We start from the raw sequence: 12,111 nt of genomic DNA on the forward strand, positions 1-12,111 counted from the left end.
AGTCTCGAAGACATCAAGCTTTGGGGTGTCGGTTAGGGCATATCCGAAGTGACGGCAGATACAGACATCGGTTAAGCCTGGTCCAAATATCGTCCAAGTCATATCACTCTTGGACCTTAAAGCTCATGAGGTGAATTCACCTCAATATATGACGATGAGGTTTTCTTTAAGCTCCATCAATCAAAACCCCATTATTTCAACATAAGACGGATCTTTTAGATAGTCATATCATATCTCACCCAAAACTCCTCTAGTATCCAATGTAGAGGCATTTATGTGCCATGGATTATATGCATTCTGGAGTCCCGTCTCAAATAGAGACGTCTTCATGATCTCTTACCATTGCTCATAGCATATGTGCATAACCAATGATGGTTGCCAATATTAAGCCGTATATGTTCCTCCATATATCACATGGATAGGCGTACATAAAGCCTTAAGAGTATATGTATCCTAGAACCTGTCTTAAAAAGAAATGACTTCACCATATATGTCAACCTTGAATATGTTTAGCTGACGACCTGTTGACATTATCAATCGTGGGTTAGGATTTTAAGGACTAATTGACGAGTCAAGATTCCTTTAGGCATATAAGCCTTTCATATGACGGATCTTGATCATATCATATATTTACATCACATAGGGTATTTCGTTAAGCCTCGTATGAAACTTAATTATCATATCAGTATCAAAATACCTCAAGTCCTTGTATGTGACTGAAAACACACCCATTAGGTACACCCACGTTTGGTCTGGGCCACTCCTATATGCGACCATGGGTCTAAAGTATTGTGGGGTGTTCTTAGAGGGCGAGCATATACAGAGCGTGCGCTCCCATTTAGGTTCCCCCGATCCCAACTGTACTTCCTCTAGGAACTAGGTGCATACTCCAAAAACATGAAGGCCAGATGCAGGTTTTTCGAAAAATTGAGTTATAAGTTTTACATTCATGCACTCGGGTGCATAAGTGTGAGTGTGGTAAATCAGCACGCGTGCACGTGAAAGAGTTTGTTAGTCAATCAATACAGTGCTCAAGCAAAAATGAACACGAAGTGCTGGGCGCACATCGATACATGAACCAGATCAAGGCACAATGAAGGTGGAGGGCTATGCGCCTTAGCAATGACTGAGTGTCGAGCACCTTGGTGATAGGCAATGTGCGCTTCAGTTAGAGAGCACCAAAACGCAATCCAAATGAAGAGTATTACTTGCATCGACTCAAGCACGCTTAGAGTCAAGTATAAACCTACTCAGGTCCCTCAAAAACAGGGGTGTCGAGGAGGCAAGAAAAGAAGGAAGGAAATAAAACTATGCTACCAACCAGATGAGGATGGCCCGAGGCAATATAATCCTGGCGTCAATGCCAATGGTGCCTAAGATATGTGGTCTCAAACGATCTCAGCTGAGGATCGGGAGACAGGATCTTGGCAGCAATGCAAATGTCACTGAAGACAGTGCAAATGGCGTCAAAACCTTTTTCCTTGAAACTCAACGAACAGGGCTGAAAAGGCCAACAGGAAGCCCTGAAGGGCAAAGAGACTTTCTGGAGCCCAAGGGACCTCGAGCTACTGGCAATGGAGCCAACGGCAGTGCCACTAGCCCTGGGCTCTAAGCTTCCAGAAAGTGCATGAGGAGAGCCGAGACAAGAAAAATTTGTCAAGGGGGGTTTCAACACCGCCCTTGGTAACGTTTGTCAATTTCAGGCCCCGAAAAGAAACAAGAGTTCGAAACTAGCAGAGATGAGTTTCACGTTGATTGTGGCCTTTCGAAACACGGGCTCGAGAGGTCGCTTCAATGATTGAGATGGAAGGCAAGCTTGACATGCCCCACGATGGGCACCAGACTATTTATACTCGAAATTGTGCGTAGGGGACTCTGCCCCCTCATTGATTTCAAATGCAAACAAATCGATGAGTTAATACAGTATATGTTTCATCAAATTACATTCCGATGGATAATTAGGTCCTAAGACCTTATCCCTTTCGGATTGCCAACAAGCCAGCTTTCCTACTATCTTAACCTTGGAACTTAACCAAGAAGATTTTAAAAAGAGGTTTTGAGATAAAAGGAAGAACTTAAGGAGATAGATTTAAAAAGAGAACAAAGGAAGAGAACCATAAATAAGCGACTAAACTAGGAATGTGCAAATAAACAGGAGTAAAAAATCTAAGTACAAGATGTAAGAAAAACAAAAAATTAAAGAATATGGGGACAAGAAAATAAGTCTAATCTAAACATGCATGACATAGAATGAAAGAAAGAGATAATAATATCGAAATACGGGCATGGTTATAAAGAAGGATGAGAATGAGATCCTCATCAACGAAGCAGAGAGATATGAGTATGAAATGCAAATAAAGGTACTAATATAACATGAGAAGAAATAAAATAGACGAGAGGAGAAAGAAGAAAGCTAATATTAATAAATAACATGCAATGATAGTAACAAAGCTAAATATAACAAAGAAATAAAAGGGAAGAGCGTAATGTTAAGACGAATGAGATAGGGAATGATTCGTTAAGAGGGGTGGGGGGGGGGGGGGGGGGGGGGAGAGTGGAAAATAGATGGATGCAAGTTCTTAAGAGGGGTGGGGGGGGGGGGGGGGGGGGGGGGGGGAGAGTGGAAAATAGATGGATGCAAGTTCTTAATAGAAGATAATGGGAAGCAAGAAAGGGGGGGGGAGAGGGGGAGAGAGTGGAAAATAGATGGATGCAAGTTCTTAATAGAAGATAATGGGAAGCAAGAAAGGTAAACATAACAAGAAGAGAAGAAGAGAGACCAAGCCATTGAACAAAATATAAGAGAAAAGATAAAATAGGTATGAAAGAAGGTACGGAAAGAGAGGAATGGAGGAAATCTATATTATTAGATGAATAAGAGGGGAAAATGTGAATAAACACAAGCAATCACAAGAAATAAATACAACAAGAAAAAAAAAATACTATCACAAAATAAAGGAGATGAAGGATTAAGGTGAGAAGAGAGAATCTATACTATCAGATGAAGGAAACAAGGAAAAGACATAAATGTAACAAACCAAAAAGAGTATTTACTATAAAGGGAAAGAAAATCACTATTCAATGAAGAGGAAATTGAGAGAAAGAGAGATCTCCATTATCAAAGTTATAAAGAGAGAAAGATGAATAAATACAACAATTCTAACTATAAATAAATGTTATCAAGAAAGGAATAATGACTACTTAATGAGGATGGTGAGAGATAAATAAAGGGGCTTTATTGAAAAGATGAGATCAATGCTACCAAACAAAGAAATAAAGAAGAGCAATAAATACATCAAATAAAAGATATAAATACAAACTAATAAAAGGGGAAATGATCATATAATGAGAAGGTGAAGAAAGGAAAGTGAAGATCAAATATAACTAGCTATGCATATTAAAAACTACATTAAATGAGAAAACAAGGGAATATAGATATGATCATAAGTAGCCGAAGATAGGGAAAAACATATATAAAAATAGCTAAAAGATAAATAAATACAAGAATCAAAAAAAGGAGAAAAGAGAAATCATGAAATGAAATGAAGAAAGGAAAGAAGAAAATCCTAACTATGAAAATAATACTAGAAAAACCAACTAAAGAAGAAGAAAAACAATATTTAGGCTGGGCCCCCAGGCCCGACGCCCATAATCGATGTCGATTCAAATCATAAAACGCATTGACTGCATTATTAGGCCGCGTCAACATCATCAAGTTGTGTATAGGCCTTTCGAGCTACGTTACAGCCCGGCTTGTGGCTCGACACTTGGGTCTCACAGGGACTAAATTGTCATTTATTATGTCTTTTTATCCGTAAGTCCGATTCAAGTGATTCTTGGACCGTTGGAAAGATCTCGGACTCTACTTCAAGTTGGGATATGATTTGGATAGTTTAGGAGCAATTAAATTGATTCAAGGTTACCTATAGTCTACTAGGGTCTGTGTGGTCCTTTAGGACCATAATTGAGGTTTTTAGAAGTTCCCTTAGCCAGAATTTCTAGAGGGTGTCTACAATTGCCAAAAAGTCCACAGTTGTTGGGATAAATGATGTGAGATTGGCAAGCTTGTTGATAAACTTATATAAAAGCATTTATAAAGTGTTGGATATAATATTAGAAAAGGTTTTACATCTTCTCATTTCTATGACCCAATCTGCATTTATTAGTGGAAGAATGATTATGGATGGGGTTCTGATTGCTCAAGAGTGCATCTATACTAGGGTTCAAAGTGGGTAACCTGGGATTCTCATCAAACTTGATGTGGAAAAGACATATGATCGTGTAGAATGGAAGGTTTTGGATGAGGTCATTGTAAGTATGGGCTTTGGTGATACTTGGAGGAAGTGGGTTTATGGTTATTTATCATCTGCTCAGTTTTCAATTTTGGTGAATGGTAGTCCACAATTTCTTCAAGACGTCGAGTGGGATTAGATAGGGAGATCCTCTTTCACATTTTTTATTCTTTTACTCGGGAGGATTTCAGTTTGATGATAAAAAAATGTGGAAGGTAGGCAATGTTTTCGAGGGTTTCAAGTGAGTTTGAAGTCCCTGCATAGTTCTCATCTTTAATATGCAGATGATACTATCACGTTTTATGGGGCAAAACTGATCAATTGTTGAATATTTTGAGATTTTTGAGGTGTTATGAATTGGCTTTGGGACTCAAAGTTAACTTCGTTAAAACTTTAGTTGTGGGAGTTGGTTGTGATGGAGGTGTGGTTAATGAATTGGTTGTTGTTATGGATTGTAGGGTGGAATCCTTTCCAATCACTTACTTTGGGATGTCCATCTCAGATTCGAGGTTACCTTAGGAGGTGTGAGATCTGATTGTGAAGAAAGCGAATGTGAAGCTTGACCTATGGAAGGCAAAACATCTATCATTTTGGGGAAGAATCACGTTCATAAAATTTACTCTTTCTAACCTTCCCATTTATCAAATGTCGTTACTCGTGATGCCTTCAGATATTATCAAAAGGATTGAACAATTGATGATGAATTTTTTCTAAGGGGCTGATGATAAAAGGAAAAAAAATTATTTAGTGAGTTGGGAACTTATGATAAGGTGTGTACTCCAAAGAAAAAAGGTGGGCTGGGTATTCATAAACTCAAATTAGTTCATTCAAGCATTGATTGTCAAATGGTGGTGGCGATCTTGAATCCAGATCAACAGCTTTGGAAGGATATTTTTGTGGCTAAATATGCCATTGATCCCCTATACCAATTCATTGCTAGGGGTAGAAGTGCATATTGGTCATCCCATGTATGGAAGTCTATCATACAAGGTGGTTAGTGGGAAGGGATGATAATATTCCTTTTTTGCACAAAAACTGGGCTTTTGATGTGGCATTTAAGTTCTTCGATCCCAATTTATTTCAAAATAGGTGTGCTCATTTGATGGTGATAGTAGGAGAGGTTGGGGAGGCTAATAGTGATTGCAACATTTTGAGTCGCTATAATCATATTCCATAGCATGTTTTTCAACAATTGACTGAGTTATTAAAGGTGTTGGTGAATGTGTTGGAGAAGGCCCATATTTCCAATTCGATAAATGATGAAGCGATATGGGAGCTAGAACTTGGCGGATTTTTTTGGTGAAATCAACTTACTCTTTATTGTTTTATGATCGAATTAGATGAAACCAGCGTTTGTTGAAGGATATATGGAGATGGAGGTGGAGGATACTACATAAGGTGCAGGCCTTTATTTGGGTAATAATATACTGCAAAGCTCCAACTATTGACAAACTTAGAAAGAAGGGGAAGATTCTAGTCAATGTGTCCCTGCTTTGTAAAAATGATGAAGAAAGTGCTACACATTTATTTTTTCACTTCCCTCTTTCCCATTGCATATGGTGTTGGGCAATGTAAAAGGTTGGTATTTCAATGGCCCTTCCAAATTCTCAACAGAACATTTTGAACCATCTCAAGTTAGTGGGAGTTCCTAAAAAGACATGTATACGATGAGATTTTTTACTTTTGAAACAAAGAGGTCACAATCATCATTGAAATATGGTTAATTCGTCTTTCAGCTGGGTGAGCTCAACTAACTCAGGGGTTTTAACCTCAAAGGTCTGTTGGTTTCCTAGAATTGATGGCATATGTTGTGGTGCAAGGGATGCAATTGATATGGGCTGCACCAGACTAGAGATAGGCTGGACATGCAAGATGGCTGGATCCAAATAAAGAGGTGGTGTAGATATAGGGGCCAGAGATAGGGGATAATACAAGCAAGTCTGAGAAGCGACTTGGACTGGAGGAGCCAATGCTGGAAAGCAATTGTCGGGGCTTGGAATTGGACAATGGGGGCCTAGTGCACAGGATATTCGGGTAAGGATGATTGGAGGCCGGAGGGTATGGAGCTGACAAGTACGATACTCAGTGACTACTGATTTGAACATGAGCTGAATAAGCCACCTGCGACTTATGGTGTGGGACTGGGGCAGCCTGAAGAGGTTGCACCGGTGGATGACTATACATGACCTGAGGAGGGTCAGGTTTGGACTGACTATAGGATGGACGGTCCCATGGTCGAGCCGGTTCTATGAATGGTGGAGGACGAGAAGATTGGCGGTGCCGACTAGCCGACACGGTGGAACTCACATGACTTTGTTGTTCAGGGGCTAGAGAGGTCCCTTGACTCTGACCTGACTAATGACTCGATACACTAGGCGGGACGTGTGACTCAACAAGAGCAATACGCCTCAAGAAAGCTTTGACCGTGGGTAAATTCTTAAGACACTCGATTGGAAGGGACTCGTAGTCCATAGAATTAGACAACGGTGAACTTTGAGGAATAGAGACATAGCTTGAAGAACTCTTGGGTTTAGGTGAAGATGTCTTACTCTCTAGTTTTCCTTGGTGGCTAGCCTTGCTTGAGTTAGATTTGGACATTTGTGGGAGGTGCGCCTCTGATTGGGCAGTATATTCCCTAGACATAGACTTAAAAGATGAAAGTGGGTTCAACCCAGATTCTTTAGTTTCGGGTCGAATGCTCTGACTGTTTTGAGTAGCTCGAGCCATACAAACTTGCTGCGCGCCACCGTTTGGCTGGACTACAGATGGGTCAGCAAGGCTTAGTCCTGAGTGTAAGATTATGGACCCACTAAGACTCGATATCGACTAACCTGAGACAGGGCTGATATAAGAAACTAAACCATAAGGTCTTGTAGGTCTAGTCATTTAAAGGATTCTAAACTATGTAGTAAACTAATAACTCACCATGAACAATGAACATAACTACAAGACCATGCACAAAAATCTCTTTTTTTTTATTTGAATTTTATCATCTGTTTTTTTTTTCTTCTATCTAACAAACAAGATAAAGATGCTTTTAAAAGAAATTTCTTTTTTTTTTAGAGAGAATAAAGGATGCTTCTAAAGAAGATAAAATCAAGAAAATTCCAAGTTATGCAGATAAGGCTTAAAAGCAAAAGATAAGATACAAAAAGATGAGATCTATTTCTAATCTAAACAGAGAAAGCAGAGAAAACCTATTTCTATCTTCTTTTTCTTTTCTTTTTTTTCTTTTTTTTTTTTACGTATTTTATCAAAAGAGGTAAACAAATTATTTTTTTCTTTTTTTTTAAGAAAGAGAAAAAAATTCTTTCCAAAAGATGTATTTTAAAAAGATAAAGATTGACTTAAAGAAGATAATTATGATCTAAAGAAGATAAAAGATGATAAGCATGAATGAAAGAAGACATGAAAAAACATCAAGATGAATCTAAAGATGTTCTTTAAAAAACAAAGATGATAAATATGATCTAAAAGATTATCTAAAAGGTGAACATAAAAGAAAGATCTAATGATAACGATGATCAAGATGGATATAAAATAAAGATGATCTAAAAAAATAAAGATGATCTAAAAGATGAATCTAAAGAAGATATAAAGATAGAGATGATCAAGAAGGATCTAAAAGAAAGATGGTCTAAAAAAATAAAGATGATCTAAAGATAAAGAAGATCAAGATGGGATCTAAAGGAAAGATGATCTAAAAATAAATAAAGATGATCTAAAGAGAATCTAAAGATAAAGAAGATCAAGATGAGATCTAAATAAAATAACAAAATAGAGATAATCTAAAGATTGAAAAAAAAAAGATCTTAAATTTTTTTTCTATTTCCCATTGCATATGGTGTTGGGCAATGCAAAAGGTTGGAGTTTCTATGGCCCTTCCAAATTCTCAGCAGAACATTTGGAACCATCTCAAGCTAGTGGGAGTTCCTAAAAGGAAATGTATACAATGAGAGTATTTACTTTTGAAACAAGGTCACAATCATCATTGACTGCTAGATTTGAAATTGGGTGGCTGATGATGTATTATTGTTTGGGCACAAATTCTAAAATAAAATTTATCGAATATTGTGACACACTTGCATCTATTGGATTTCACATCGAATGGCCAAACGTGATTGCGACCTTGTACTAAAAGTAAATTGTCTAATTGTATATAATCCCTTCTTAAAATTGAGAGTATGATTTGGGACATTCTTCGAGGAAAAATTATATCGAAACTGTGATTGAAAAGGAATAGAAGGACTTTTGAAGGAGTATATTTGGAGATGCAAGGCATTAAAAACCGAATTATACATAGAGTTTGGAGTTGGTTCAACACCACTAAAGAAGGATATGGTGTATCTAAGGTAGATGTTGAGCTCAACATGTCTAACCTTATCTCATTGTGATATCTAAAGGTTAAACCGAGATGCATATGGCAGCAGCCTACAATAGGGAGTTTCAAATTGAAATTTGATGGATCATCCTTGGGCAATCCAAGGGTGGTGGCAGGTGTGGCCGGGGATTGTAGAGATAGTGAGGGCAATGCTATCTTTTTCTTTGCTAATCCTGTGATATTGTATCTGCCAATCATGCTGAAATGAATGCTCTTGTGCAAGGGGTACTTATATGGAGGGAGATGTACATCGGGGAAGCTTTGGTTATTGAAGGTGATTTACTTAATATCATCAATTGGTATAATAACGTGTCCAGACCACCATGATGACTTAAATCTGTTTGGCTACAAATAATAGATACAACGTCATCTTGATCATTGTCATTGATTGGTGTAATAAAGTGTACAAAGACGCAAGTAACATTGCTGATGGGTTTGCGACGAAAGGAGCATCATTGGATTCTTTGTTAGTTTCATCTGTATTGTTTTGAGTTGTTTTGAATTATGAGATGTAACACTATTTAAGTTAATGAAAAGTAAATAATCTTGTCAAAAAAAGAAGAAGAAGAAAAGAAATGCCCATTGTAGAAAGAAAACTCATAGGAAGAAAAAAATGTAAATGAATTAAAAGGAAAATTTCTAGGGTTTGGCTTGGGAATGATTGGTTAGCTTTTGACGATAGCAATAATATGTCCCAAGGTCAATTCCTACGGAGAAGCTTCAATCCAAGAGTTAAAAGGCTAATTCCAGTTAACTCATTGAATGAAAATATCAAAAGGGAAAAGGGTATTTCAAAATTTAAAATAAGGTTCAGGATTAAAAGGTAAAAAGGCATGTCTAAAATTAAAATCCTTGTGGGGCAACCCATTTTCGGGGTTTAAATCTCAAAATGGCTTTGGCAATGGTGTTATACAAATAATAATGATTGCGTATAGGCTTTGGCAATAGTGTTATACAAATAATAATGAGTACGTATACAATGCTTCCGTGTGAGCATAGTGTAGATTTACTCCCCTAGTCAAAAGACCTACTTGGGAGGTTATTTCAATATAAAATTTTGGGAACCACCGATTATTCTCAAAAGAGCGAAATTGCCAAGTTTTCTAACACTCACTCTCTGATAATTAGACGGTCTCTATTCAATCTTGAGACGTGGTTATTATTTCAAGTGCATAGAGGGTGCAACTAAGAAATTTTTTTATTAAAGTTAATCTAATTTACATCCCTAAAATTTGGGGTAAAATTAATCCTAGATGAGATTTTACCCAAGGGAGTAAATAAACAGTATGCTACCAAGGGAGTATAATATTTTTTGACAATGATGATATATAGAGCAAGCTTTCTATGCTTCCCCTACTGCATAAAACTTATATATTTCCCCATATCCAACAGTTCATTCTGAATGGACGGCTGAGATGACCCCAATCACAATGTCATATCTCTACGCTATTTTACTTTTACTTTTTTTGCATATTATTTTTGCACCAAATTTTGGGCGTCCAATTCTCTCTTAAACTCACACTTGTAAAAAATATAAAAACAACATTCTCAATAAAATAAAATGACCAAAATACCTTAGAAAGATTCAAGGGGTATTTTGATCATTATATTTTATCAAAAACATCTTTTTAGTATCTTTTTTAGGTGTTCCCCATTGATAAGATGGCACATACCAAATTTTATTTTCATACAATTTGTAGAAAAAAAACTAAAAGTAAAATACTTTGAGACGTCAGATCTAAATCAAACGGTTAGTAGCTCACTTGATCTAAATTAGATGACTTGATGGGAATAAGTATATATCTTCTATGCTGTCGGGGAAGTATAGAGACTTTTCCCTAATATACCACCCATCCACCAAAAGAACCAATATTGGGGCATGACAATCCAAGATGCCTTTATCATGTGTGTGTGAGAGAAAATGTTTTAAGCTGTGGTGAAGGCCCACTCGATCTATTTTCCTCACTTTCTTTCTACCCTAAAGAGAGAAAAAGATATATATGGATAGAGAGAGCATCTTAAAGAAAGTGAAGGGTAGAGAGAGAGAAATAGAAGAGAGAAAAGGATATATATATATATATATATATATATATATATATATATATATATATATATAAAGAGAGAAAATAGAAGAGAGAAACGATATATATACATAAAAAGAGAGCATCCTAAAGAGAGAAAAGGGTAGAGAGAGAGAAAATGGTTAAGTGGTCATGATTGGGGATGCCATAGATAGATTAAGGAGAGAGAAAAGGGGGTGAGGAGTAAAGAAGAATAATTGAGGGAGGGGTGACAAGAAAGATGCCTAAAGTTCTCAATAGTCTTCCAAAAATACGATTGGCAAAAGGAGTTGGGTGTGGGAAAAAAGAAATGTATTGGTTGGTGGCCTCCCCAGCTTTTTCTTGAAGAGGGGCCTCCTCCCTTCTTCTATAATATGCATCAAGCCCCACCCCACCTCTCATTCTCACCGTGTACGCAATCAAAGTCTTTATCTATGCCCTAGACTTTAATATATAAAGGTTCTCTTTTCCACGCCTCATTTGCCTACGCAGCCCTAGGCAGATATTAGAATTCCACAAAAGAAAATTGTTTCATGCGGGTTGGATTGCATTTCTTTATGCGCGGTTTAGAAAGTGTAAAGTGTTCGTCTTAAAGATGGATGCAAGCAGATGTTCTATCTAAAAATAATAGAAATTGACGGTCCAAATGTTTTTTTACTAGAATTATTATTTCTAGTTTTTAAAATTTATGTATTTATTCATATTCATGATCTCCATGTTATAGATTACCTGTCCTTAAAAATTAAGTCTTAAAATCCATTTCAAAAATAGATTTATTAAGATGCTCACATTTCTATCTATGTGAGCTTGGCCGCATAGAAATCGAGTCCTCATATATAATGATCCTCTTTTTCATGCCTCCTTTGCCTAGACAGGCGTAGGTAGCTATTAGAATTCCATAAATGCTAGAGCGTATGCTAGAGAGAGAGAGAGGTGCACGGTTAGCTTTGCTCATGGTTTAAAAAATGGCGTTTCGGATTAGAATTGGATTGGGAACTACAGGAGCTAGCCCAGTTTTGCCAAAAAACCAGGCAATTCCCTCTATGAACTGGCTGGCCCTTTGATAAGATCACCCCGTTCTATCACAAAACCGGTTCCACTTTTTATTTTTTAAATTTTTTTTCAGTTGTATTGTTCTCTATTTCCTTTTCTTAAATTATAAATTGGCTGGTTATTTAGCTAGATCGCAGATTCGATGACCGCATACCGACTTTCCTGATAGGCGATCCAAGTCCCCGCTCCATTTTTTTAAAACCTTGGCTTTGATCATATCGGAAGATTTTGGTTAATTGAATCAATATTTTGAGAAGAAAGAAAGAGAGATGACTTAGCATTTGAGGAGGGGAAGGATAAATTTTCAATACCACAGTGGAGAGCG

This window comes from Amborella trichopoda, chromosome 13 (assembly GCF_054954075.1).
Source record: "Amborella trichopoda isolate Santa Cruz 75 chromosome 13, AtrichopodaSantaCruz75HAP2 v2.0, whole genome shotgun sequence".
NCBI lineage: Eukaryota > Viridiplantae > Streptophyta > Magnoliopsida > Amborellales > Amborellaceae > Amborella > Amborella trichopoda.